The 22,751-nt window shown below is 44.0% G+C and overlaps 1 protein-coding gene across 1 annotated transcript in view; it reads left to right on the top strand.

Moving 5' to 3' along the window:
• Positions 1 to 22,751, top strand: part of Eps8 (epidermal growth factor receptor pathway substrate 8) — a 181,909-nt gene that overhangs the window by 34,940 nt on the left and 124,218 nt on the right. Inside the window, exon 2 of the mRNA XM_005364535.3 lies at positions 20,954 to 21,027. The gene's annotated coding sequence lies outside the window, so the exon portion shown is untranslated. The remainder of the gene's footprint in view (positions 1 to 20,953; positions 21,028 to 22,751) is intronic.

Below are 22,751 nucleotides of genomic sequence, written 5' to 3'. Positions count from 1 at the left end.
ACTGCTAAGACTGTGACCACTGGGGTCACCACTGCTAAGGCTGTGAGCACTGGGGTCATCACCACTGCTAAGGCTGTGACCTCTGGAATCATCACCACTGCTAAGGCTGTGACCGCTGAGATCATCATTACTGCTAAGACTGTGACCACAGGGGTTATCATCACTGTTAAGACTGTGAGCACTGGGGTCATCACCACTGTTAAAACTGACCACTGGGGTCATCAGACTTCTCATACCCATACCCTTTAGCTCTTGATCATGAGTGGGAGGACCACGCCCAACAGCTGTGATGTGGAACTTTCTTTTTCTCTTCTCAGGTAATCTGAAACCTCAGAAATGTTCCGACACCAGACCCTCAGTTGTTTGTTATTCACTACTGGGAATATTTAGCTCTTATTTAAAGTCTCAGGTTATGGGGCTCACTCTACCTGTGAGGGGATATTAGAGTCCAATATGAAGCTTCTATTTTGAAAAAAAAATTATGTGTATGGGTGTTTTGTCCGTGTGTTTATCTGTATACCACATACATGCAGTGAATACCCTAAGACGCCAGAAAAGCATATATACTTGCCTTGGCTTGGAGGTATAGACATATGTGAGCTACTGGAACTCAGATCTGGGTCTTCTGCAAGAAAAGCCTTAACTACTGAGCCTTCTCTGGCCTCCGGAACTTCTGCCTTGATATTTACCAGGACTGTTGCTGATTGGTTATTAGCCGTGTGTCTTGATCGGGTACTAGGTTTCTGTCTGGTTTATTTGATGGAATCTCGAACTGTAGACCCAGGCAGTCAGTTCCTTCCCTCTCTTGACTCTGGGTCTTGGCTTTGGAAACCTGCCCCAGACATCCCTCAGTGCCTTCAATTCTCCTAAACTTGCTATCCCTACCTCCTTCCCCACCTGGCAGTTCAGATGGAAGCCCCGCTTGAGTCTCAGTGTCTTCAACAAGCATCTAGTTTGCATCTCTGTATCGCCTGAACTCTCACTTAAGTAGAATTTGATAGGCTAATACTGGAGGGGAGGGGGAAAGAACATGGATAAAGCATAAAAAAGATTGCTTTGAGAGAGGTTGATCTTCATTGTCAACTGATGGCATTTAAAGTTACCATGGAAACACCTCTGGCTGTGTCTGTGGGCATGGTTTTAGTAAGTTTAACTGCGCAGGGATGACCCCTCCAAAGGTAAAACTGGGGTCCTAGCCCGAGTCACGAGGAGACAGTCAAGCTGAGCAGCCAGCAGCATTTATCTCTCTTTACTTCCTGACTATGAGTGCAAGGTCACCAGCCACCACCTGCTTCTGCTGCCTTGACTCCAGCAGTGATGGACTGTGCCACCTCGAACTGTAAGTGGAGAGAAAACCTTCCCATCTCAAGTCGCTTCTTGTGAGGTGTTTGTTGTCACTAATAAGGAAAGCAATTAACGCAGTACATTTTTCTTTCTTTCTTTCTTTCTTTCTTTCTTTCTTTCTTTCTTTCTTTCTTTCTTTCTTTCTTTCTTTCTTTCTTTCTCTCTTTGGTTTTTCGAGACAGGGTTTCTCTGTGGTTTTGGAGCCTGACCTGGAACTAGCTCTTGTAGACCAGGCTGGTCTCGAACTCACAGAAATCCGCCTGCCTCTGCCTCCCAAGTGCTGGGATTAAAGGCGTGCGCCACCACCGCCCGGCAATGCAGCACATTTTTTCATCCATGAGAAATGCCGCCCCACCGTGGACTGTGGCTCTGTGGCTCGTGTCTGGAGCTGTGTCTGCATTTAGCCAATCCTTTGCTGCATGAGAATGAGGGGTCACCCTGCACTGATGGGCCTGACCAGGGGCACTTGGCTGTGACTGAAATGCTCAACACGCTCACTGATGTAACTCCACATATGTTCGGCTGGATGAAGGAATAGATGCTGGAGGTGCTGAGATTGGCATGCGGAGTCTTGAGTGCTGAAGTCAGGTTTATTCCTTGCCATCCCAGGATTAACTGTGACCTCTGGATCTTTTCTCCTCTTCCTGTCTGTTGTAATCAAAGTTCTGTTCTTAGAGTGAGCACCCATTAAAGCTGAAGGATCCAGAAAGAACATGATTTTGATATATTTTTTAAAAGTCGTCTTTTTTTTGTAAGGCATGGTTTTTTGAGTAAAGTCCAGGATGTAAATTGGTGGATATGACTCTGAAATATGTCTTTAAAAACTGCTTAAGTGGATAGCTGGTATGTTGACACACAGCGATGCTCTAGTCAATACCATTTGAGTAGAAGTTGTGGTTATAAGTACCCTGTTCTCTAAGTACAAGAGATGAAATATGTCCCCAGATTCCATGCTTGGCTGTTAAGGGGTTAATTGCAGCTGAGGCTTCTGAATGCAGAACTGAGCAAGGTTTTCTAGGTGGCATATTCACCAGTGTGTCCTGGACCTCTGCACTGTATCCTGGTCCAGTTGACTTATCTTTCTTTATTAATTATTAATTAATTAAGATAGGCTCTTAGGCTGGCCTTACACTGGCTATATAATCAAGACTAGCTTGGAACTTCTGATATGGCTGCCCCGCCTCCCAAATACTGGGAATACAGGCTTGTACTGCCGTGTCCAGCCAAGTAGGTCTGCCGTAGGCCTTAAGAATGTTTGCTTTCCATAGATCAATATCCCAGGGAAGTAAAAGGCACGTTCAACACAACCCATGATTGAATCAAGGGGGAGAGTGTGTCTTGATGGACATATGTGAAGTAATTTCATTTTTAGGTTTATCGTCATCAACTATTTGGACTTCTTATGGAGTCCCATCCTCCCAGACCATAATGAGAGGTTTTATATGAAAACAGAAATTGTTTTGGGGTATGTGTGTGTGCATGTGTGTGATCTGTTTGCCATGAGGGCAGAGTGTAAAGCTAGGCTTGCTAATCAAGAATAGTGCTTCTGCCAGCTATGAGCTAAGACTGGACTTGGAATGAGGTGAGGGCAGGGCCATGCCAAGCATACACTAGACACTAGCTAAAGTGGCAGGTGGGTACCCTGCAGGGTGGGAGATCATCGTCAGTCATGGCTTGTGGCTGTCTTTCTATCTTTATCCAAGAGCCCAGCAGGTTGGAAGCAGGTGTCCCCCAGCAGGAAGAATCAGAAGGAGATCAGTATCTGATGTCTTGGACCCAAGGGGCAAAAGACAGGAGGCTTGAGGTTTCTGAAATGCAAATGCCCAATAGTACGATATTCCCGATTCCTAGAGGAACAGCACAGCCTGCTAGACTTTGCACAAACGCAGCTGACCCCTAGGCAGCTTTGGAAAGCAAGAAATAAAGGAGACTGATGGTTCGCAGTCTCCAGATATAAAGTTGCTCACTTAATTTTGTGTTCATTTTGATGTATGCTGTCTCGGTCAGGTTCATTTTTCTCCTTGCTGATACCATGACTGTCATCATCAAACATTTACTGAGTCCCCGCTGCGGGCATGGCTCCATTCCCAGAAGCAAAGGGGAGAGCAATAAGGGAGAGGTGCGGTTTCTTCTTTTAGGGAGGTTGTTTTCTGTTTAGAAGTGAACTTAGGCACTAGAAAAGTTATGGGATTTATTCATTCTCCAAATGTGTACCGGCATAGTGCTGGCTATGCGTGCCAGGTGCTGGGCTCAGCGTTTCAGAGGTGAGTCTGGAGGTGTTCTTTCTGCTCCTTGTCACCATCTGGATAGTGATGGTAGCTCGATTGACTAGTTCTTTCACTGCTTTGACCAAAATTCACACAAACAACTTAAGTAGGGAAGGGCTTATGTCCCTTGTATGGCTCGAAGAGTGCAGTCCATCATGGGAATGGTACTTAGGGTGGCGGCAGGAGGTGGGGGTATCTGGTCACATTGCTTATATAATTAGGAAGCAGAGAGCAGACAGGAAATGGAGCTGGGATAAGACCTCAAGACCCACCCCCAGGATCTACTTCCTCCAGTGAGACTCCACCTTCTAAAGGTTCCACAACTCTTCCAGACAGTGCCATCAGCTAGGGACTTTATTTGAACATGTGTGGCAACTGGGGGCACTTCACAGTCCAAACAACAATAAGCAGGAGAGAATTTTGATGTGTGACCTGTCAATGAAATACCACGGGCAGAAATGACAATAGTAGCATGATGTATTAAAATAATGGGCCACCAAGACATACATGGATCTAATCTACATGGGAGGTAGTAAAAGACAAGCTCTCCTGAGTAAATTGGGAGCCTGGGGCCCATGGAGAGGGTTGAAGGGGGAGGGGAGCAGGGAAAATGGAGAGCTCAATGAAATCAATAAAAAGAAATCAAAATGGCTTTAAAATAAAAAAATGGGTCACTGTATGAACCTCAAAAATAAAGATATAGTTTTAAAAAAAAATTCTCATTTGTAAGGAGAACTCCATGCAGATTCAATCGTGTGTGTGTGTGTGTGTGTGCGTGCGTGCGTGCGTGTGTGTGTGTGTGTGTGTGTGTGTGTGTGTATGGGAGGGGCGAGGTGTTGTGTGGGTGTACATCCATATGTGCATGTGTGGAGACCAGCAGTCAATGTAGGATTTCTTCTATGGTTCTCTACACTATCCTTTGAGATGGAAGCGCTCATTGAACCTGGTGGTTACCACTTGGCTAGACTGGCTGACTGTGGGATCCACCGCCCCTCTGCCTGAGATTACAGGTGGCTGCCATCATGGTAAACTGTTTACAGGGGTGGGGTGGGGCGGGATGAGGTGGGGAGGCTACGAGGTGGGGGGTGGAAGGGGTTGGAGATCAGGACTTTAGGCCCTCATGTTGTCACAGCAAACACCTTGTCACGGGAGCCATTTCTCCGGCTCGAAACGATGCTGTTTTAACCACGTATTTCTTGTGTTGCTTTTCAATGGCAGCCTTGGCTATAATCACAAGCAGACATGCAATCCTATGTCTCATAAACAATGGGGATACCCGCAATCCATCTCTTCCAAAGAACCCTGGTGTGGAGCTTGAGAACAGTTCTGTTCCCTTTCTGGTGTGGGTTAGAATTCCCTCAACGCTCACTTTCATCAGGCGCTTGACAGAACGGTAACAAGTACACCCAGCAGAAAGCTGATGTTTTCTGTGTTATAGAAGAAAGCATCAGAGAGCTTTGGTTAGCAGGTGTCGGCGTTAGCATTCAATCATGAAAACTGGAAAGTCAGAATTTTCCTATTTCCCCATCTGGGCCTTGGGCATTTATCCCTTCTCAAGGAAGAAATTTGCAAGAGAAAAAATAGTCTGTTGTGCGGCATGCCTTTACCCGCTATAAATCATGTTGCAGAATAGAATCAGGGCGTCTGGTGTTTTCAACCAACTGGGGGTAGTTCATTTTCTTTGTATCAAATAGGGGTAATATCAAAAACTTGCCTGCCTACTTCTTTCCTGCCCAGGATGTTCAGATCCGTAATAAAATACCAAGGGAGCTGCGGAACCTCTCTCCCTGGGGAGCTCTGTGAAAAGGTGTTCAGACACTTAACTGCCTCAAGTAATTGTGCAGAATTTTGCATGTCTTACTTAAAGCAAAGCAAGATATGGAAACTGAGACTTTGAAAAACGGGCATCATAAAAAGAATTATTTTTTTTTCTACTCTAAGCTTCTCCAATTTCCCCAGGGGGTAGGTTAGTTTGATAATAGAAAAATTTGTTAGAATTGGTGAACATTAGGCTTGTGACTATGGCTTACATAATATCCAAATGTCTATTTGTATAGCATTTTGCAGTTTTCAAAAGACTTTCATTATTGTTCCACAGTGGGCTTATTCCAGTGACCCACATATGATTGGTCTTGACATTAACTATGGGTTATTAAGTGGTGGAATTTGCAACAGGCCTCTTGACAGCAAGTTCACTTCCTTCCTCAGTGTGTACGAGGTGCGACAGTCTTTCCTTAAATATGACTATTTGTCCCGCTCAGTGTGAAAATCAGGGCCCCGCAGGTTCTGGATCACTAGATGGCACTTCTGTCCCAATGATCCTTCTTACTGTGAATCTACTGCCTCCAGGGAAAGAGAAGGTATTGAGGGGAGACAGAATCTCCCCAGGTTATTTCATCACTTATACTTTTTTATTTTTAAAAAAAATTAGTTTAGTTCTTGGACACTTTCATACATGTGCTCTACTGGAGGCAGACTTTTCTGTCCTTCCAGCCAGTTTACAGATAACCACAAAGAGACTTCTCATTAACTATAAATGCTTGGCCAATAGCTTAGGCTTGTTTTTTAGCTAGTTCTTCTAACTTAAACAAACCCATTTCTATTACTCTGTGTGCTGCACCAGGCTCGTTTACCTCATCTGCATACTCTCCATCCTGCTCGCTCTGTGTCTCATGGTGTCTCCTCACACTGCCCTTCTTCTCCCTAGCGGTCTCTCTGCCCCAGAAATCCTGCCTGGCCATTGGCCAATCAGCTCTTTTTTTTTTTTATTAACCAATGAGAATAACACATATTTACAGCGTACAAAGTTTGGTCCACAGTACTCTACAGTTTCATCACACTCTTCCCAAACCCTGTTGTCCGTTTCCACTCATGGTTCTTTTATTTATTTATTTTTGTTATTTTGGTTTATGACCATTTCATTTAACTAGGGACATCTATGTGGCCATTGGATTGAGGATTATCCATTAGAGCCTGGTAGGGTCACCAGTGGGTATATTACTGAAGGCGGTGACTCCCTGAGTCAATCAACAGGAATAGCTCCATAGGGCCCCAAGCCCTTCCTCGATGCTTGCCTCACTGTTGATAAGCCATTCTTATACAGAGTGCATGCTTCTGCAGTAGCAGTGGATTTGTGGTCTCAATGGCTTGCCCAGAACATGGCATTTTGCAATCCTTCTCCATAACTTTCAGCCCTTTCCTAATTTCTACCCCCCTTTATAATGTTTTCTGAGCGTTAGTGGGGATGGGATATTTGTCTCTGTCTTAGTTACTTTTTCTATTGCTGTAATAACACACTATAACCAAGGCAACTTATAATAGGAAGCATTTCATTTGGAACTTATGGTTTAAGGAGGTTAGAGTTAGACCATCATGGCTGGGAACATGGAGGTGAGCTAGCAGGCATGTTTCTGGACCAGGAGCTGAGAGCTTTTATTTTGAGACACAGATAGACACTGGGAAAGGTGCTGGGCTTTTGAATCTTCAAAGCCTGCACCCAGGCTCGCACCTCCTCCAACGAGGCCACACCTCCTCCAACCCTTCCCAAACAGTTCTACCAACTGGGGACCAAGCATTCAAATATGAGCCTGTAGGGGCCATTTTCATTCAAATCACAGCCTTGTTTAGGGTGGAGCACTCACCTGCTCGTCATTCTCAGTGCTCTCTGCAGCCCGAGTCTCTGCATTCACCTACCACCTTCAGTGGGAAGAAGGGCTCCCCACATGAAGGTTGAAGACGCATTCATTAGTCTGGTGCCGGCTGCTGTGGGGGATGGAGTTCATGGAGAGCTACCCTCTTAACTAACACATCCTTGTTCATGTCGAGATTTCAAAATTGGCCCTATTCGAGTTAGCCAGCTACTCATAAAATCGTGTGTTCTGATGCTTAAAAATGAGTAAGGAGCGAGCTTGTTTGTATATGAAGAGTAAGTTCTTCCATATAACCGCACCAACGGTGTTCATGACCACTTCCATACAGCATTGGTATGGACCACGTACTTCAGAGAAGTACAGAGACCATGTACTTCAAATCACTTAAATAACTAAAGCTTAACACCCGAGCAAAGAAGCTTTGGAGTGAACAGGCCCATGTGTGTTCACCAATTGAATATCTCTTGGAAGAAAAGCCGGCGTGTCATGGAGGGTTACTGTGCTAGGCATCGTTTGCCGAGGTGACCTCTGTCACTCTGTGTGGGAAGTTACATCCTCCCCCCCAGCACTTTTACTCCATGTGAACTGACTCTAAAGAATGGAGGCACTGGTAAAGAAAGCAGCCCTTGTTAACACAGTTGTTTGAGGATTTTTGAGGCCGGAGGAGAAGTTTCGGAACAGTCACTGAGTCCACTGTTAGAATGAGCACCATCATACAGGAGCTCCTGACCGTAGATGGATATGACCCTGGGGTCAGTCTCAAGTGACTCTCAGAAGCCAGATTTTCGTGGACTGTGGGCTCCAGACTGTCCTAGTTTCATTTCTGTTGTGGTGATAAAACATCCCATCAAAAAATCAACTTGAGGGAGAACGGGGTGATTTGACTTAGAATTTCAGGTCATGCCCCATCCATCACTCTTGGGAAGTCCCAGCCTTAGGAATGCAAGCAGCTAGTGACCTCACATCCACAAGGAAGTGCAGAGAGAATTAAATGCACGCATGCTTAATACTCAGCTCGAATTTGTTTACTGGGCCACAGTTGGGGACTCAAGCCCAGGGAACGGTACCACTCACAGGAGGCTTGTTCTCAGCTCAGTTCAGTTAAGACAGGCTCTCTCTCATCTGCTGATCAACCTGTCTAACCAGGTGACTCTAGGTTGGTTCAAGTTGACAGAACTAACCATCACACAGGGGGAGATACTCATCTTGCCTCAGCATAGGGCACCCTAGAAAGCTGGGTGCTAATTTAATTGTGAAAGCATTGCCAATCTTGAATTATTATTATTATTGTTTTGAGACAGAGTCTCTCTCTGTGTCCCAGACTAGCCCAGAACTCCCTGCGCAGCAGCATGGGGCAGCTTTTCTAGGCTTTGTAGATCATGAGGACTCCTTGTAAGACCACATGCCATGTACAGTATAATTCTACAGTGTCTCGGTGTGACTGCTGCTGAGTGAGAGAGAGAGAGAGAGAGAACCGCCACCATCAAAATGTTATTATATGTGTCACTAAGTGACGTTACCTGGTTAAGGAACTGGTATAGACTGGTTCGCCTCTGGAAGACCTTTGCTGGCCCTACATTCCCAATAAAAATATCAATGAGATTTACAGTTCCATCAGTCATGGCCACAGTGGCCTTGTGAGATTGTATAACATGAGCACACTGTTTGTCACGACTGTAATGCAGTTGAGTCGTGTTAGCCAGTTTCATTTGGGCAATGCATTCCTCATGACCATTTGTCATTTGCTGTTTAAAATTGTGTTTCTCTCTTCCACCCTTCCTTCCTCTCCCTTCTTCCTCCCTGCCCTCACCTGCTGCCCCTTCCTCCTATGCCTTCCTTCTCTGTCCTCCCTCTTTTCTGTCTCTTCCTTTCTCCTTTTTTTCCTTCAGATGTGGTTTACTTTATTTTTTATTTTCATGCATTCAAGGCTGACCTTGAACTCCCTATGTAGCCCAGACTGACCTTAAAGTCCCGGTGATTCAAGCCTCTGCCTCCTCAGTGCTGAGATTATAGGTAGGCAGCACTCCACCTGGCAGCTGGAATCAGATGCAACAGCAGCTGATGTTTCTCTTAGAAGCTGGATAATCTGGGCTGTCTTCTGTATGGTTCATGGAAAATTTAAAGCTAGGAATGATGACACTGTTACCTTATTAGGCCAGTGAAAGGGTACGAAAGTCTATTTTGTTAGCACTGATTGCTAAACAGCCTTTTTTTGGGGGGCGGTGGTTGTTAAAGGGTCTTCTTTGGAGGATACCTAGTCACAAAGTTCTGAGCTCAGAGATCCCCCACTCCCAGAGTGTCTAACACTTAGTGTTCCAGCCATCTGGTTCTCTGTTCTCATAAATCGGTCTTGGCTATTTGCAGTGAAGATGGGGGTTTCCAGGCTTGTAGTTCCACGCTGGAGTGAGATGGTCAATATTGATGTCTTTTATGGCTGTGTTCTGGGGAGTGTCTGCACAAATGCTCGGACAAGCTTCCTCTTCCAGTCTGTTTTCAGACAAGGACTGGCGTATGTTGAATGATTAACTCAGCCTATGGTGAGCAGTTAGAGGTCTTTAAAGTCCTCTAAAGTCAGTTCTTTGAGGCAGGTAGCCTTTCCTCTGTTTATACTCTTTAAAATAGGGAATGGCTCGGCTTTTAGATTACAAAAGATCTTTTGTGTGCGTGCGTCTGTGCGTGCGTGCGTGCGTGCGTGCGTGCGTGTGTGTGTGTGTGTGTGTGTGTGTGTGTGTGTGTGTGTGCTGCTCTTCATGGAAGCCAGGGGGCAGCACTGTGTGGCTTCCTCTATTACTCTCCAGTTAATTAGTTTCTTCATGGACAGGGCCTCTCACTGAACCAGAGCTGGCCATTTTTTCACTAACTGCTCAGAGAATTCTGGGGGTCCTCCTTCTGATGCTACCCAGTTCTGCAGATCTGGGCAAATGTCATGCCAGTGCTGGGGATCTGGACAAGTGCCATGTGGGTTCTGGGGCCTGTGCAGCAGGTACTTTACCCACTGAGACATTCCTCCAGCCTTCACATATACGTGAAACAATATTTACTAGCAAGAATTCTGAATCTAATCTCCTTTGTTTAGCTTTTCTCCTGACCATTGTTCACAAAAAGTTGCAATCAACATTTTAAACAAAGGCAAACATCCATAATCCATTTTTGGGGGGAATGTGGCCATAGTTTTCCAGGCTACTTCCTGCTGATTGGGGGCACTGATAATCTTATGGGGACCTAAAGAAAATTTAGACTTATGATCAAGTCCTGACTGGAGTATCCTGTGAGTCTTGATCATCTCAGGCAGCAGTCTTGAGTCTGTTCTGGATGTAGAACTCAGACATCTGGACCATTACTCCTATTGGAGATTTCTCAAGGGGTCTTCCTTGGTCAAATCTGATTTTTCTTAATGCAGAATGAATCCACAGTCTCTCATTTCCTGTGGAAACAAAAGCAAAACCTATTCTCCAAAGTAACATACCTTTTGACTTAAACTTTAAAGTCAAAGAATTTTCAATATATACATACATATATTGGATTAATCTAGCAGCATTTATAATAAAATGTCTTTTAGCAGTTTTTCTCCTTCCACAGTCATCAGACAATTTAAAGATAACACAATAACATACAGTATCTAGACTCTCTGTGTATTTTTCATTTTTCTGTGGCTTTATTTTAATCTCCATTTCTTTCATTTTTATTTTTAATTTTTGGCTTTTTGAGACAGGGTTTCTCTGTGTGTTTTTGGCTGTCCTAGAATTCACTCTATTTACCAGATTGTCCTTGAACTCACAGAGATCCCTGTCTCTGCCTCCCAAGTGTTGGGATTAAAGGTGTGTACCATCATACCTTGAACTCACAGAGATCCCTCTGCCTCTGCCTTCCAAGTATTTGGATTAAAAGTGTGTGCCACCACACCCAACTACTCTCTTTTTTTTTTCTTTTAAGGACTTTATCCTTTTTTTTTTCTCCCAAGCCTACATACATTTTTAAACACACAGTAAACCGTTTAGAGGTTTTCTTCGTATTTGAATCTATCTTTACTATCTCTCTCTCTTTTTCTGACCACATGAGTCTTTAATTTGCTAAGCTATATGGCTAGGATTAAAGCCGCAGCTTTGACAGCTGGATCCAGCCCATCCTTAGCTTTTTCTGAGAGCCTAGCCTCATGGAAGAGGTACTGGCCAGGGCCATGTTTATTGCCACAACTCTATAGTGTTTCAAGGTCCCTGCCACCATGCAGTCAGCTTTTCATTAATACCATTTTAGTGTTTTGTGGCAGGACCTCTTAAAAGAGCTGCAAGGTTTTGTAGCTAAAGCTGAGTCAGGAAACCTCTCTTAAATGGGATGAGCTTGCCTCTAGCAAAGAAAGCAAATCTGAGAAATTGCTGCTACCAAGAAGCCATGCTTAACACTGTTATTTTGTGTCTAGAATTATTTCCCAAGCTCTCTCAGGTTTTCTGTGGATGCAGTTGTCCACACATTGGGCACCATTTGTTGACAGAGATTTCTGTCCCACCCAGTCCTGTAGTCGTTCAGTCCCAAAGAAACACATAGAGGTCTACATTAATTATAAACTGGTTGGCCTAGTATCTCAGGTGTCTTATTAACTCTTATAACTTATATTACCCCATAATTCTTGTCTGTGTTAGCCATGTGGCTTGGAACCATTTTTGGCGAGGCAGTCACATCTTGCTTGCTCTGTGTCTGGGTGATGACTGTAGACAGAATCTTTCCTCTTCCTAGAATTCTCATTGTCCCACCTCTACTTCCTGTCTGGTTATCCCGCTTATACTTCCTGCCTAGCTACTGGCCAATCAACATTTATTTAAAATACAAGTGACAGGGTACAGATCATTGTTCCATGCAGAGCACTAGCGTTCCTCCTGCTTCCTGATGTCACAAGAAGCATGGCCATCACATCCTCCTCCTGCCACCATGCCTTCCCTACCATGTATTATGGAATAACCTTTCTGTACACTGTGAAGATTGTCTTTGCCAAGGCACCTTCTGATCAGATTAACAAAGAGCAGACTGGCCAGTAGCTAGGCAGAAAGAGTTTAGGTAGAAGAGCCAAATTGAGAGGATGCTGGGAAGAAGGGTGGAGTTGAAGGGGTCTCTGGGAGATGAGGAGAGAAGCCAGTTGAAAATGCTGTGCTGAAAAAAGGTACCGACCGCCATGTTGCAGAGTGCAGATAAGAAATATGGTTAATAAGTTGTAAGAGGTAGCTCTTAACAAGGCTAAGTATAATTAATATATATTAAGTCTCTGTGTGTTTATTGGCGAGCTGTTGGTCCTGACGGAAAACATTTTCAAGCCTTGAGCCAAAACAAACCCTTCTTTCTTTAGCTTCTCTTTTGTCAGGGCAGTGAGAAAAGTAACCAACACACCAAACTAGAGAACTGTGATACCACAACCCAGCTCTTCTCCCTGCTTCCCAGTCACAGACCCTGATGTGGAGGAGGCCAGAAGTGGGGCTGCATGTGAGCCCAGGTTCTAATCTTTGTGCTGTTGTGACAGGCACAGAAAGCAAGGTCAAAGGTAGATACTAAAAAGGTGAAGGTAGACTCCAACACGATGAAGCTCCCACCCTCCCGAAAGCGGTGCCATGTCCCTGAGCACAGATGGGGCCTCACACCTGCCTGTGCAGGTCACACTGATGCCCAGTTTTCTCAACTCTTCCTTCCCAGGAGAGGTCTGCCGTGGAAGAGAGTTCAGTTGTGCTGCTGCCTCTGAGAGCCCTCTTCACTGTTGTTACCTTTCTTGATTGGCGTTCCTCCGGAACATGGAGGCCTCTGAATATACTTTAACTGTTCCCTTTTGCCTGTGCTGTAGATATGCCCCAGCTGGCTTTAGACACCATGGTGTGTTACTGTACTTGTCTATTCTCCAGCTAAGAGGATGACTCCTCTCTTTTATGTACCTGGGAACTGAGCTCAGAGTGCTAATAAGTGGTTTCCTAAAGTAAGGCAGTGATCAACAGAACAATAGAACCTGGGAAAGACCGGTTCCTTCTTGAGCTTGTGCTGTTTCACCTGGCTTTAGGCAGACTTCCATCTGGCATCTAGGTCCTAGGGCCCCTTTGTACCACAGAACCTTCTTTCTGTTAGGTAATTTAGTGTGTGTGCTTGCACGTAATCTACAGGGTTCTTTTTATTTTTCAGGATTTATTTTTCTTTTTAATTACGTGTCTCTGCACAGGTACATGCATATGAGTGTAGATACCTGCAAAGGCCGTAATAGAGTCGCGAATCCCACCAAGTTCCAGGCTGTTCTATGACACCTGACATGGGTGTTGTGAACCAAACTCAGGCCTTCTAGAAGAACAGCAAGAGCTCTTAACCTTCAAGCCATTTCTCCAGCCCCATGATCTACAGTTTTTAAGCCTTATATAGATTTTAGTCGATACTGGACCTTTATACAATGAGATGGCAATCTATTAATTTGAATTTTTCTAGTCTTTAGTCAAAGGGTTTCTTCCTTTGAACATCGTCTACTTAGCTGCCACCTGAGACTAACTCCTGCTGCCTAGTGTTTTCTGTGTGTCAGAGAAGGAACAGTGTTGGCTCCCACAAGGACACTAATGTTGCTTTTTAAAAACTCATTAACACAACTGAAGTGACCTCAAGGGACCTTTCGAGGTTTTTGTGACAAGCTTTGTTTACTGGTATCCTGCTGCATTAGTCAAGGGTCTCCAGAGAGAAGGAAGAAAGAGAGCTACGGAGCTACAGACGGATGAGGGGATTTGTCTCCCAAGACCGCAGGCTGTGACAGCCCACCACGGGCTGTCTTCATGTTAGGGAACCAGGGAAATCAGTAGCTCTGACAGACAATACAGAGCTTCAGTACTGGGGAAGACTAAGGCAGGCTCCTGAGCCTGGGACGGAAGACCTAAGTCTCAGTGTACACGGAGCTCTGACATCCAAAGGCAAGAAAAGATGTACATCCCTGATCTGGAAGAGAGGAGGAGTTCACTCTTCTGCCCCCTTAGTGTTCCAGTTACACCTCCAGTCGCCTGGATGGTGACTGTCCACATCCAGGTGAACCCCTCTCATCAGACCTCTAGAAATGATGCCCCACCAGCTCACTAGGTATCCCTTAATGCAGTAAAGTCGATGCCTAAACTGACAACGTCCCGCTCAGGAGACAGATGGAGAATGCGAACTCCGCTCTCGTGCAAATCCTGCTTGAGGACTTTGGGACTGACCTGGGGCAGGTTTTAGAACCTCCTTAGACCTCAGCTCTTCACTAGAACATGAGAGGAATGTGTACTCCCGAGTGACTGGGCAACTGTGAAGATAGCATGCTTCAACATAGATCATGTGCCTGACGTATCACGTGTGTAAAATCCTGGGGAGAAGACTTAGCAGTTCAGCTGTAGTTGCCTGTATGGGATATATCCGGGTAAAGCCGGGAAACATTAGATAGTGGGATGGGAGGGGCTCATGAGCCTCCACTCCAGCCAAAGAGCAGTGACAACTGATGACTTCTCTGCAAAGGGGAGTCAGTTTTTTATAAAGGGTGTGGCCCCTGGTAAATGAATGGCTTCACACCCATGATATGGACAACACATATTGGACTTGGTGGGTCACTAAAAAAAAAATACATGAAGTTGGGAGGGGGTGGGAGTATGTCTAAGGATTTTTGGGGGAATTAGGAGTGAAAAATATCAAAATATATCGATTGTATGCATGTATGAATTAATTAAAATATTTTAAAGGGGGAAATAAGCGTAAGTTCCTGCATATTGAAGGCTCTAGGATTGGAAAGGTTTGGCTGCAGAGACATAGTCTGTTCTGGTAGGAAAGAGTGGAAGAAAATGTGGCCTCTGTGAGTGAGGGATAGAAGCAAAACTCAAGTGAAAGTCTCCTGAGATTCTAATCCCAGATTGGTGGGTAAGTTTCCACATGTAATATTTAGTTATGCACCGCCTCATGAGTTTCTAGTACGACTCTACTTTCTGATGCTGTAATAAATACCTGGGGTTGGATACTTTGCAAAGAAAGAGGCTGATCTAGTTCATGGTTTTAGAGGCTAAAAATCCAAGGAGGGGCAGCCTCTTGATTCAGCCCCTGGTGAGGGACTTGTGGACATATTACATGATGGGAGTGTTTGTGACAGCAATCATATGACAAGACAGGGAACTGAGAGCTTCAGCAGACAGACAATGAGCTAGCTCCCTTGTGAGACCAGCATTAATCTCTTCTGAGGGCAATGATCTGCCCCACCACTTGACCCACTTACCGTCCACAAAACTCTTAAAGCTGAACCACCAAGCCTCCTGTCTGTGAGCATTTGGGAGACAAAATCAGACCATATCTAACCCACTGCAGATTTGATCCACAGGTGCTGGAAGTGGGGCGTGCTCACCCCAGGCATTTATTGAACACTTCCTGCTACCAGGCTTTCTGCAGGAACTGCTGTCACAGGAAACTTGTCTGTCTTGTTCTCTCCTTTTGGCTCTTGTATCTGACAGTGAGACAGAACTGCAAACAAATGCTATTTGCTTCAACATGATGGAAGTCCTGTCACTCAAAGAAAGCTCTTCTTTGTTACCACTTTATTTCTGAAGGTGGGGACTTTCTAATAACAGGAGGCTGGTCTCTGAGTACAGTTAACTGTTTAGGTATGTTTTAGTCTAAGTTCGTTTAGGTGTTCTTTAGGTGTGTAGGTGTGTAACTTTGGGTAGAGCTACTGGAAGAAACCATCCTAGTTTGCTTTGCTGTTGCTGTGACATTGACCAAAAGTAACTGGGGCAGGAAAGGCTTTATTTGACTTAGACGTCTCATTCCACTCCATCACTGAAGGGAGTCGGGGCAGGAACCGTGGAGGAAAGCTGCTTGCTGGGAAGTTCTTTCTCTTGTCTGCCCTGTCTTCTCCCCTCCTTTCCCCGTTTCCTTCTACTTAAATAACTTTCGTATGTGGCTCGGGACCACCAGAGTGGACCGGGCCCTGCTACATAAATTAACAATGAGGATAGCACCCCAAAGACACCCCCAAAGGCTGCTCTAATGAAGACAGTTTCTCAGTTGAAGCTCCCTCTTTCCAGGTGTGTGAGCGTGACAGTCACATCAACCATCAAAGAAGTCTATATTTAAATTTTTCTACTGACATTTATGCACAGACTACAATTTAGATTACAGACAAAACCTTGTTGGTTACATAAGGCCTACTCCAGGCTGTAATATGTAAATGGGCTTCAAATGCATTTCTTGATGTTCATTTATAATCATGGGGAATATTGCTGGCATTTTTAGAACTGAGTCTAATTGAGCTAGCATAAGAATTAATTTAACTATTAGAACATGACTAGATGCTGATAATTTGAAATTTTGCTATTAAATATTTAATGTTAGGTATTGAGAATAATGCTGCTTATATAAAATATTAAAATATTCGAGATCTGTCATGTATATAGTGTTCCATATTTAAGCATGATTGCACACAAGATGGTGAGGATTCTACTGTTGTCTCCTGAATTCTGAGTCACCCCATTGCATGCTGAGTCACCACATTAAATGCTAATTCACCACATTGAATGCTGACTCATCACACTGAATGCTGACTCGCCACATTGTATATTGACTTACCACATTGAATGCTGAGTCACCATATTGAATGCTGACTCATCACATTGAATGCTGACTCATCCATTGAACGCTGAGTCGCCATATTGAATGCTGACTCATCAAATTAAATGCTGACTCATCACATTGGATGCTGACTCACAACACTGAATGCTGACTTGCCACACTGAATAAAAGAAAAATTTTCTACACTTGCAGGTGAAAGATGTAGAACTTGCTTGAGATAGTAAAAAGCTCATAAGGGGTAAAACCAAAATTGGACTTCAAATTTTTTGTTCTTTTCACCTTTTTATGTACAATTCTAGCTCATCATCTCAGATGGGTTTATAATAATTTAAATGACAAATGCATCATGGAATCGTGAAGAATGTAAATCATTACTTACCACGTAGTTCATCTTGTGTCCTCCAGTAGGTATTCTGTGCCAGTAAAAGGTGACTAAAATTTTTGGAGGTGAATGGCACCCACAGGGGTCGGGGGGGGGGGTGGCTTGGTGGTTAGGAGCACTTGCTGAATTGGCAGATGATCCAAGTGTGGTTTCCAGCAGCCATGTTGTGTAGCTCACAACCATCCAACTTCAGGGGCTCTAGCACCCTCTTCTGGCTTTTCAGGCACCTGCGTTCACATGCACACATACTCTCACATAGATACACATGCGTACGTATGAAGAAATAATAAAAAAAAAACAAATCCTTTAAAAATATCAACCACCAACAAAACCAAACCCTTAGAGCCTGGCAATTTTCTGTTGGTTTCAAACAGCATTTACTTGGCAGTGAAATTGCTGTTTTTGATGTCCCCATATTCATAATGAGACATCAGCTGTTATTGCAGGCAAAATGCAGCCCATCAAGTGAGCTCTTTCAAGAAATACCTTCTAGCTGAAGAGTTGGTTACTGTTATTATTTAGTGAAAGCAAGTATTTTACCTTTCTGGGAACATGTGGTTAATTTTTAACTTATTTTTAATGTTTCTATTTTATTATGTGAGGTACCAGTTTTTGATGTATATTTCCTTGTTTTTTAAAAGTCTATATCATAGAATAATTCATATATATGTATATATATATATATATTAGAATAATAGAATGAACCCAGTGTAAGCATAGCTTCTAAAGGTTGCTAACCCTTGACACATTTTGCTTTGTTCCTGACCTGCTTCAGGTGGTTGATGCTTGTGTTGAGTCAAGGTCTCACCATGTAGCCCAGGTTGGCCCTGATCTCACAGTCCTTTCTCAAGTCTTTCCAAGTGCTGGAGTTACAGCCATGTGCTATCATTTCATTTATGTTTTCCTTTATGAAGTCAAACCAATTTCACCAATATTAATTTTTTTTTGTAAATGCTTTGTGATTTGACTCTAATTTCATTACCACAGCCCTAAGATTCCTAGGTATTAGTTAGTGAACAGCGAGTTAGTAGTTTCATGGTAGTCTTTTTGGCATAGACTTCGAGCCACCATCCTGACGCAGCCCCCTGAGTCCTATGAATTGGAAATGTCTCTCTGCTTTCCCTCCCCTCTATTTTCCCCATGGTCCATTTGATGAAGCTGCTTCATTGCGCTGTGGAATTTCCTAATACTCAGTGGTTCCAGTCACCCCTTTACTAGTTTAACATGCCCCTCTGTCCTGGGTAAATTGTGTGTGTGTGTGTGTGTGTGTGTGTGTGTGTGTGTGTGTGTGGAGAGAGAGAGAGAGAGAGAGAGAGAGAGAGAGAGAGAGAGAGAGAAAGTAAAAAGATCTAGAATTGAAAGCAAATTTGGCTTCTTTTTCCTTCCTCTTTGTTTCTGTTCACCTCTTTCTTCCTCTTCATCTTGCTTCTTTCCCTCCATGTCTTGCATCGGATTGGAAGTATAATACCTGCACAGTGGATGCCTCCTTTCCCAGAGAGAAAATCTTGTGTGGTTGTTTTCCTCTGTAAGATGCTGTCTACTCTTCTGCTTAAATACTCAGGCATTAGGGGTTGCCAATTTTGATATAACCATTGCCAAGTTAACTCATTTTTTTAAACCTGGCATATTTTCATAGAAAACCTTATTATTGTTTATCATTTGTTTCAGTAATATGCAACTTATAAGAAGGAGAATTGGATACATGCTTGACTTTTCATTTCTGAGTTTTTTGTGGTAGGAGGTATGTGGAACCTGACGTATTTATGAGAAGCACTCACAGAGTAAAGTCATAGAGTGAAATTCTTTGTAAGGGTGTATTGATAACTGATAGGACCCTGGAAAAGCGTTGGTTCTGAAGGGACATGAAATCGGGTTGATAATAGCTTACCAGTCCACTCGACGTGTGGTGAGGAGCACAGCTTCTGTAAATACAGTGACACTGCCACCTACTTAGTTAGCCCCAGAACCAACTGTGGAAGCATGAGTTCTGAAGACAGACTGTCCTGCCTTCACAGTTTAGTTCTTTGGTGACCGTGGCCACTTTAGACATGTGACTTAATGTTTGCATGCCTCATTTAGTCCTTGGCCACATCCGGCTAATTAAAGAGTGTAGTAAGGAGGCCGCTTGTTCATCCCAGCTGCCCAGAACTGAAATAATCACACAGAAACTGTATTATCTAAATCACTGCTTGGTCCATTAGCTCTAGCTTTTTAATGGCTTTTACATATTAATTTAATCCATCTCCATTAATCTGTGTATTACCACGTGGCAGTGGTTTATCAGCAAAGTTTTGGCATGTCTGACTCTGGCAGCAGCTCCATGGCTTCTCTCTGATTCCACCCTTCTTTCTCCCAGCATTCAGCCTAGGTTTCCCTGCCTACCTAAGTTCTGCCTTGCTATAGGTCCAAAGCATTTTCTTTATTCATTAATGGTAATCATAGCACACCGTGGGGACTCCCACATCAAAAGAGCCTCCTGCCCAGGGCTGTTGTGGGCACGATGGAAGTCATGCATAGTAAGAATGTGGGTCTGAACCCACACAGTGCCATGCCCAGTGTCAGGTGCCTTGTGGAATAAAGACAGGGAGCCTCTGAAGCTTGATTCAGATGTTCCAGCCTGCTTAATGCTGCCATCTGCAACCCTTGAGTTGAAGTTTGTAGACATTGACTATTAGTAGCTGTTAACACCGTTGAGAGATAAACCTCAGGTAGCCTCTTGCTCATACTCTGTTATAGTACCAAGAAGTATTAAAATTTATGTATTTATGTCTTTGGCCGTATTTGTTATTGAGCTGTGAGCTATTTTTGGGGAGTCTTTACTATAAAATTGTTTATACTACATTGCTGATTCTAGTCATCGAGCTGAGTTCCTATTAACTATAGTAATGTCTCATTTTCAGGTTCATCTAGTAATATGATTTTTAGATTTACAAACAGGTAGATTTTCTAGGTGTCAAGCCATACAAATTAAGACAGGGTTTTTGAAATATGAGAACTTCAAGATGATAAATAGTTTTGGATGCACGTATGTCAAGTGTCTTTCTTGAATACTTTTTACCTTGTGTTTAAATACAGAGTTCCCAAACCTGGAGCTCACTGAATCGGGGAGACTGGTGGTTAGCAAAACCCAAGGACCTTTCTCTCCATCTCTTTCACTGAGCCCACAGTGTGTGTCACTGTATCCAGCTTTTACATGAGTGCTGGGGATCAAACTCAGTTTTTCATGCTTGTATGGCAAGCATTTTACCAACTGAGCTGTTTTCCCAGCTCTTTAAAATATATTTTATAATATAAATTACAACAAAATAGCATGAAATTTTCAAACAGTGATCTGTAATTTAGATAATTTTGTTGCTATGTTTGTCTAAAGGCCTTGGGTTGAGCACACCTGTGTGCTTGTACGTGGGACATATATAAATAGGCATCTTTTCAGTTGATAGAATGCTAGGAAACACTGAAATATGCAAATAAACTACCTGCTGCATTTAGGGTTAGACGTGCATTCAAATCCCCCTTTAAACCTCAGTTCATGTGGAACATCTCAGATCCAGTAAGGACCAGGTCAGAGAGGATTCTGGGGTGATGAGCTAACCCTGGTACCTCACCCTTCATGCTTTTTTTTCCCCTCATAGTAGAAGAGAATTAAGCACTTTTCATGCAAACGCAATTATTATTTGCATACTATCTTTCAAAGTGATTATTTTATCATTGTCATTTATTTTCATATGCAGGCCACCTGTATGTGATACAGCGCTTCCTGGGTTGAAGGAGAAGCACAAGGATTGGAAATTCTTTTCATCTTGATGTGAGTCTGTTTATGGAATAATTGTTATATTTTCTGAAAATGTAGCTCGGTGGGTAGAGTGCTTACTTAGCGTATGCCAAGCCCTGGACTCCATCGCCCACACCACAGAAACTAGGTGTGGTGGGGCATGCCTGTTATCCCATCAATACAGAGATGAAGGTCAAAGGATCACAAGTTCAAGGTTATCTTTGGCCACATAGAAAGTTGGGCACACTCATGGGACCCTGCCTCAAACCGTAAAAGCCACTTGCTATTTCTTTGTATTTGCTTTAAAATCACTGGTGGCTTGGTTCGTGTATCTATTCAGTTATCTTTATACCCCCGTTAGCCTCTCTCATCCCCTCTGCCTCTCCCGCTAAAACCCCTCTTCACACCAGTCCCCTCTTATTTTCATGGATGCCATGTGTCACCACTTCTATGAGCATGGGTGGGGGATTATTTACTGGAGCACGGGGAACTTACCAGCAACTACACCACTGAGGAAAGTGATATCTTTTCCTCATCGTCCCTCCAGAGGCAGTGAGGCCCCCTCCTTCACCCCCTTCTGTGAGGAAATGTTGATGTTGAGGGGCCCAAACTTATTTTCTTCTTTGAAAAGTTCAAACACATATGCAGTGGATCCTGATCGTATCTACTTCTTACTCTTCCCTGATCTTCCTCAGAACATCTCACGCTCAGCTTCATGTCCTTTCTTTCTTTATTAAAATAAAATATAACTCACTGAGTCCAGTTGTTGCTACCTGTCTGTGCAGGGGTGCAGCCAAGCAGTGGGCGTAGACAGCTTATTGGTGGTCACAGCCCCAAGGAAAAGTGAGTCACCAGTAGGCATGACCTACCAACAGCTCAGTTGGGGCCTTTGTGCTCCTGTTCCCTCTATGCTGAACTATAGACTGGGCTGATTGTGTATGGGTCTCATGCAGGTAACCATAGGTGCTGTGAGTTCATGTGTGTAGTGGTCCTGTCCTGTCCAGAGGTGTCTCTTTGTGGGATACTTCCCTGCCGTCTGATTCTTGGGTTCTCCCACCCCTTCCTTTTCTGTGTCATGGACAAGTCCTTAGGCTGCTTTTCATGCGCTAAAGAGCACATTCCACATATCTACGGGACGCTGGTATGTGGATGCAGATGAGCGCTGCAGGCTGAGGGTCCACAGCTCCTCATTAGTACCTGCCTGGCTGCCTCAGATGCTCCTTGCCGCTGTCACTGAGGGATGCTGGCATCTTTGTCTCAGTGCATCTGTTTTTAACACAGGAGGGATATGGTCATTCTCCCCACTTACCTTGATAATCTGTGAGAATAAACTGATACTATGCATCGGGAAAACTGAGAGGTGGAGGTATTAACATTGCAAATTGCACAGCGGATCCAATGAGAGTCAGCAATTATATGCAGAGAATCTTTTTCAACTTGAAAATCTTAGTGTTGTTTTATTCTACTACCCCTGGGCTAGTAGTGAGATGGGGTGTCTAATGTCCACCGCTGAGTGTGTGTGTGGAACAGAAGAGGGCAAGTGTGAAGCAGTGTGAGGCGAGCAGAAGAAAAGGGCAGGTGTGAAGTGGTGTGAGGAGAGCGGAAGGAGAAAGAAGTGTGAAGTGGTGTGAGGAGGGCAGGAGAGAGGGCAAGTGTGAAGTGGTGTGAAGAGGGCAGGAGAGGGCAAGTGTGAAGTGGTGTGAGGAGAGCAGGAGAGGGCAAGTGTGAAGCAGTGTGAAGAGGGCAGGAGAGGGCAA

Source organism: Microtus ochrogaster (assembly GCF_000317375.1).
Source record: "Microtus ochrogaster isolate Prairie Vole_2 chromosome 14 unlocalized genomic scaffold, MicOch1.0 chr14_random_2, whole genome shotgun sequence".
In the NCBI taxonomy this organism is placed as follows: domain Eukaryota; kingdom Metazoa; phylum Chordata; class Mammalia; order Rodentia; family Cricetidae; genus Microtus; species Microtus ochrogaster.
The sequence above is the reverse complement of the archived record's forward strand: the minus strand, read 5'-3'. Positions and strand labels throughout refer to the sequence as shown.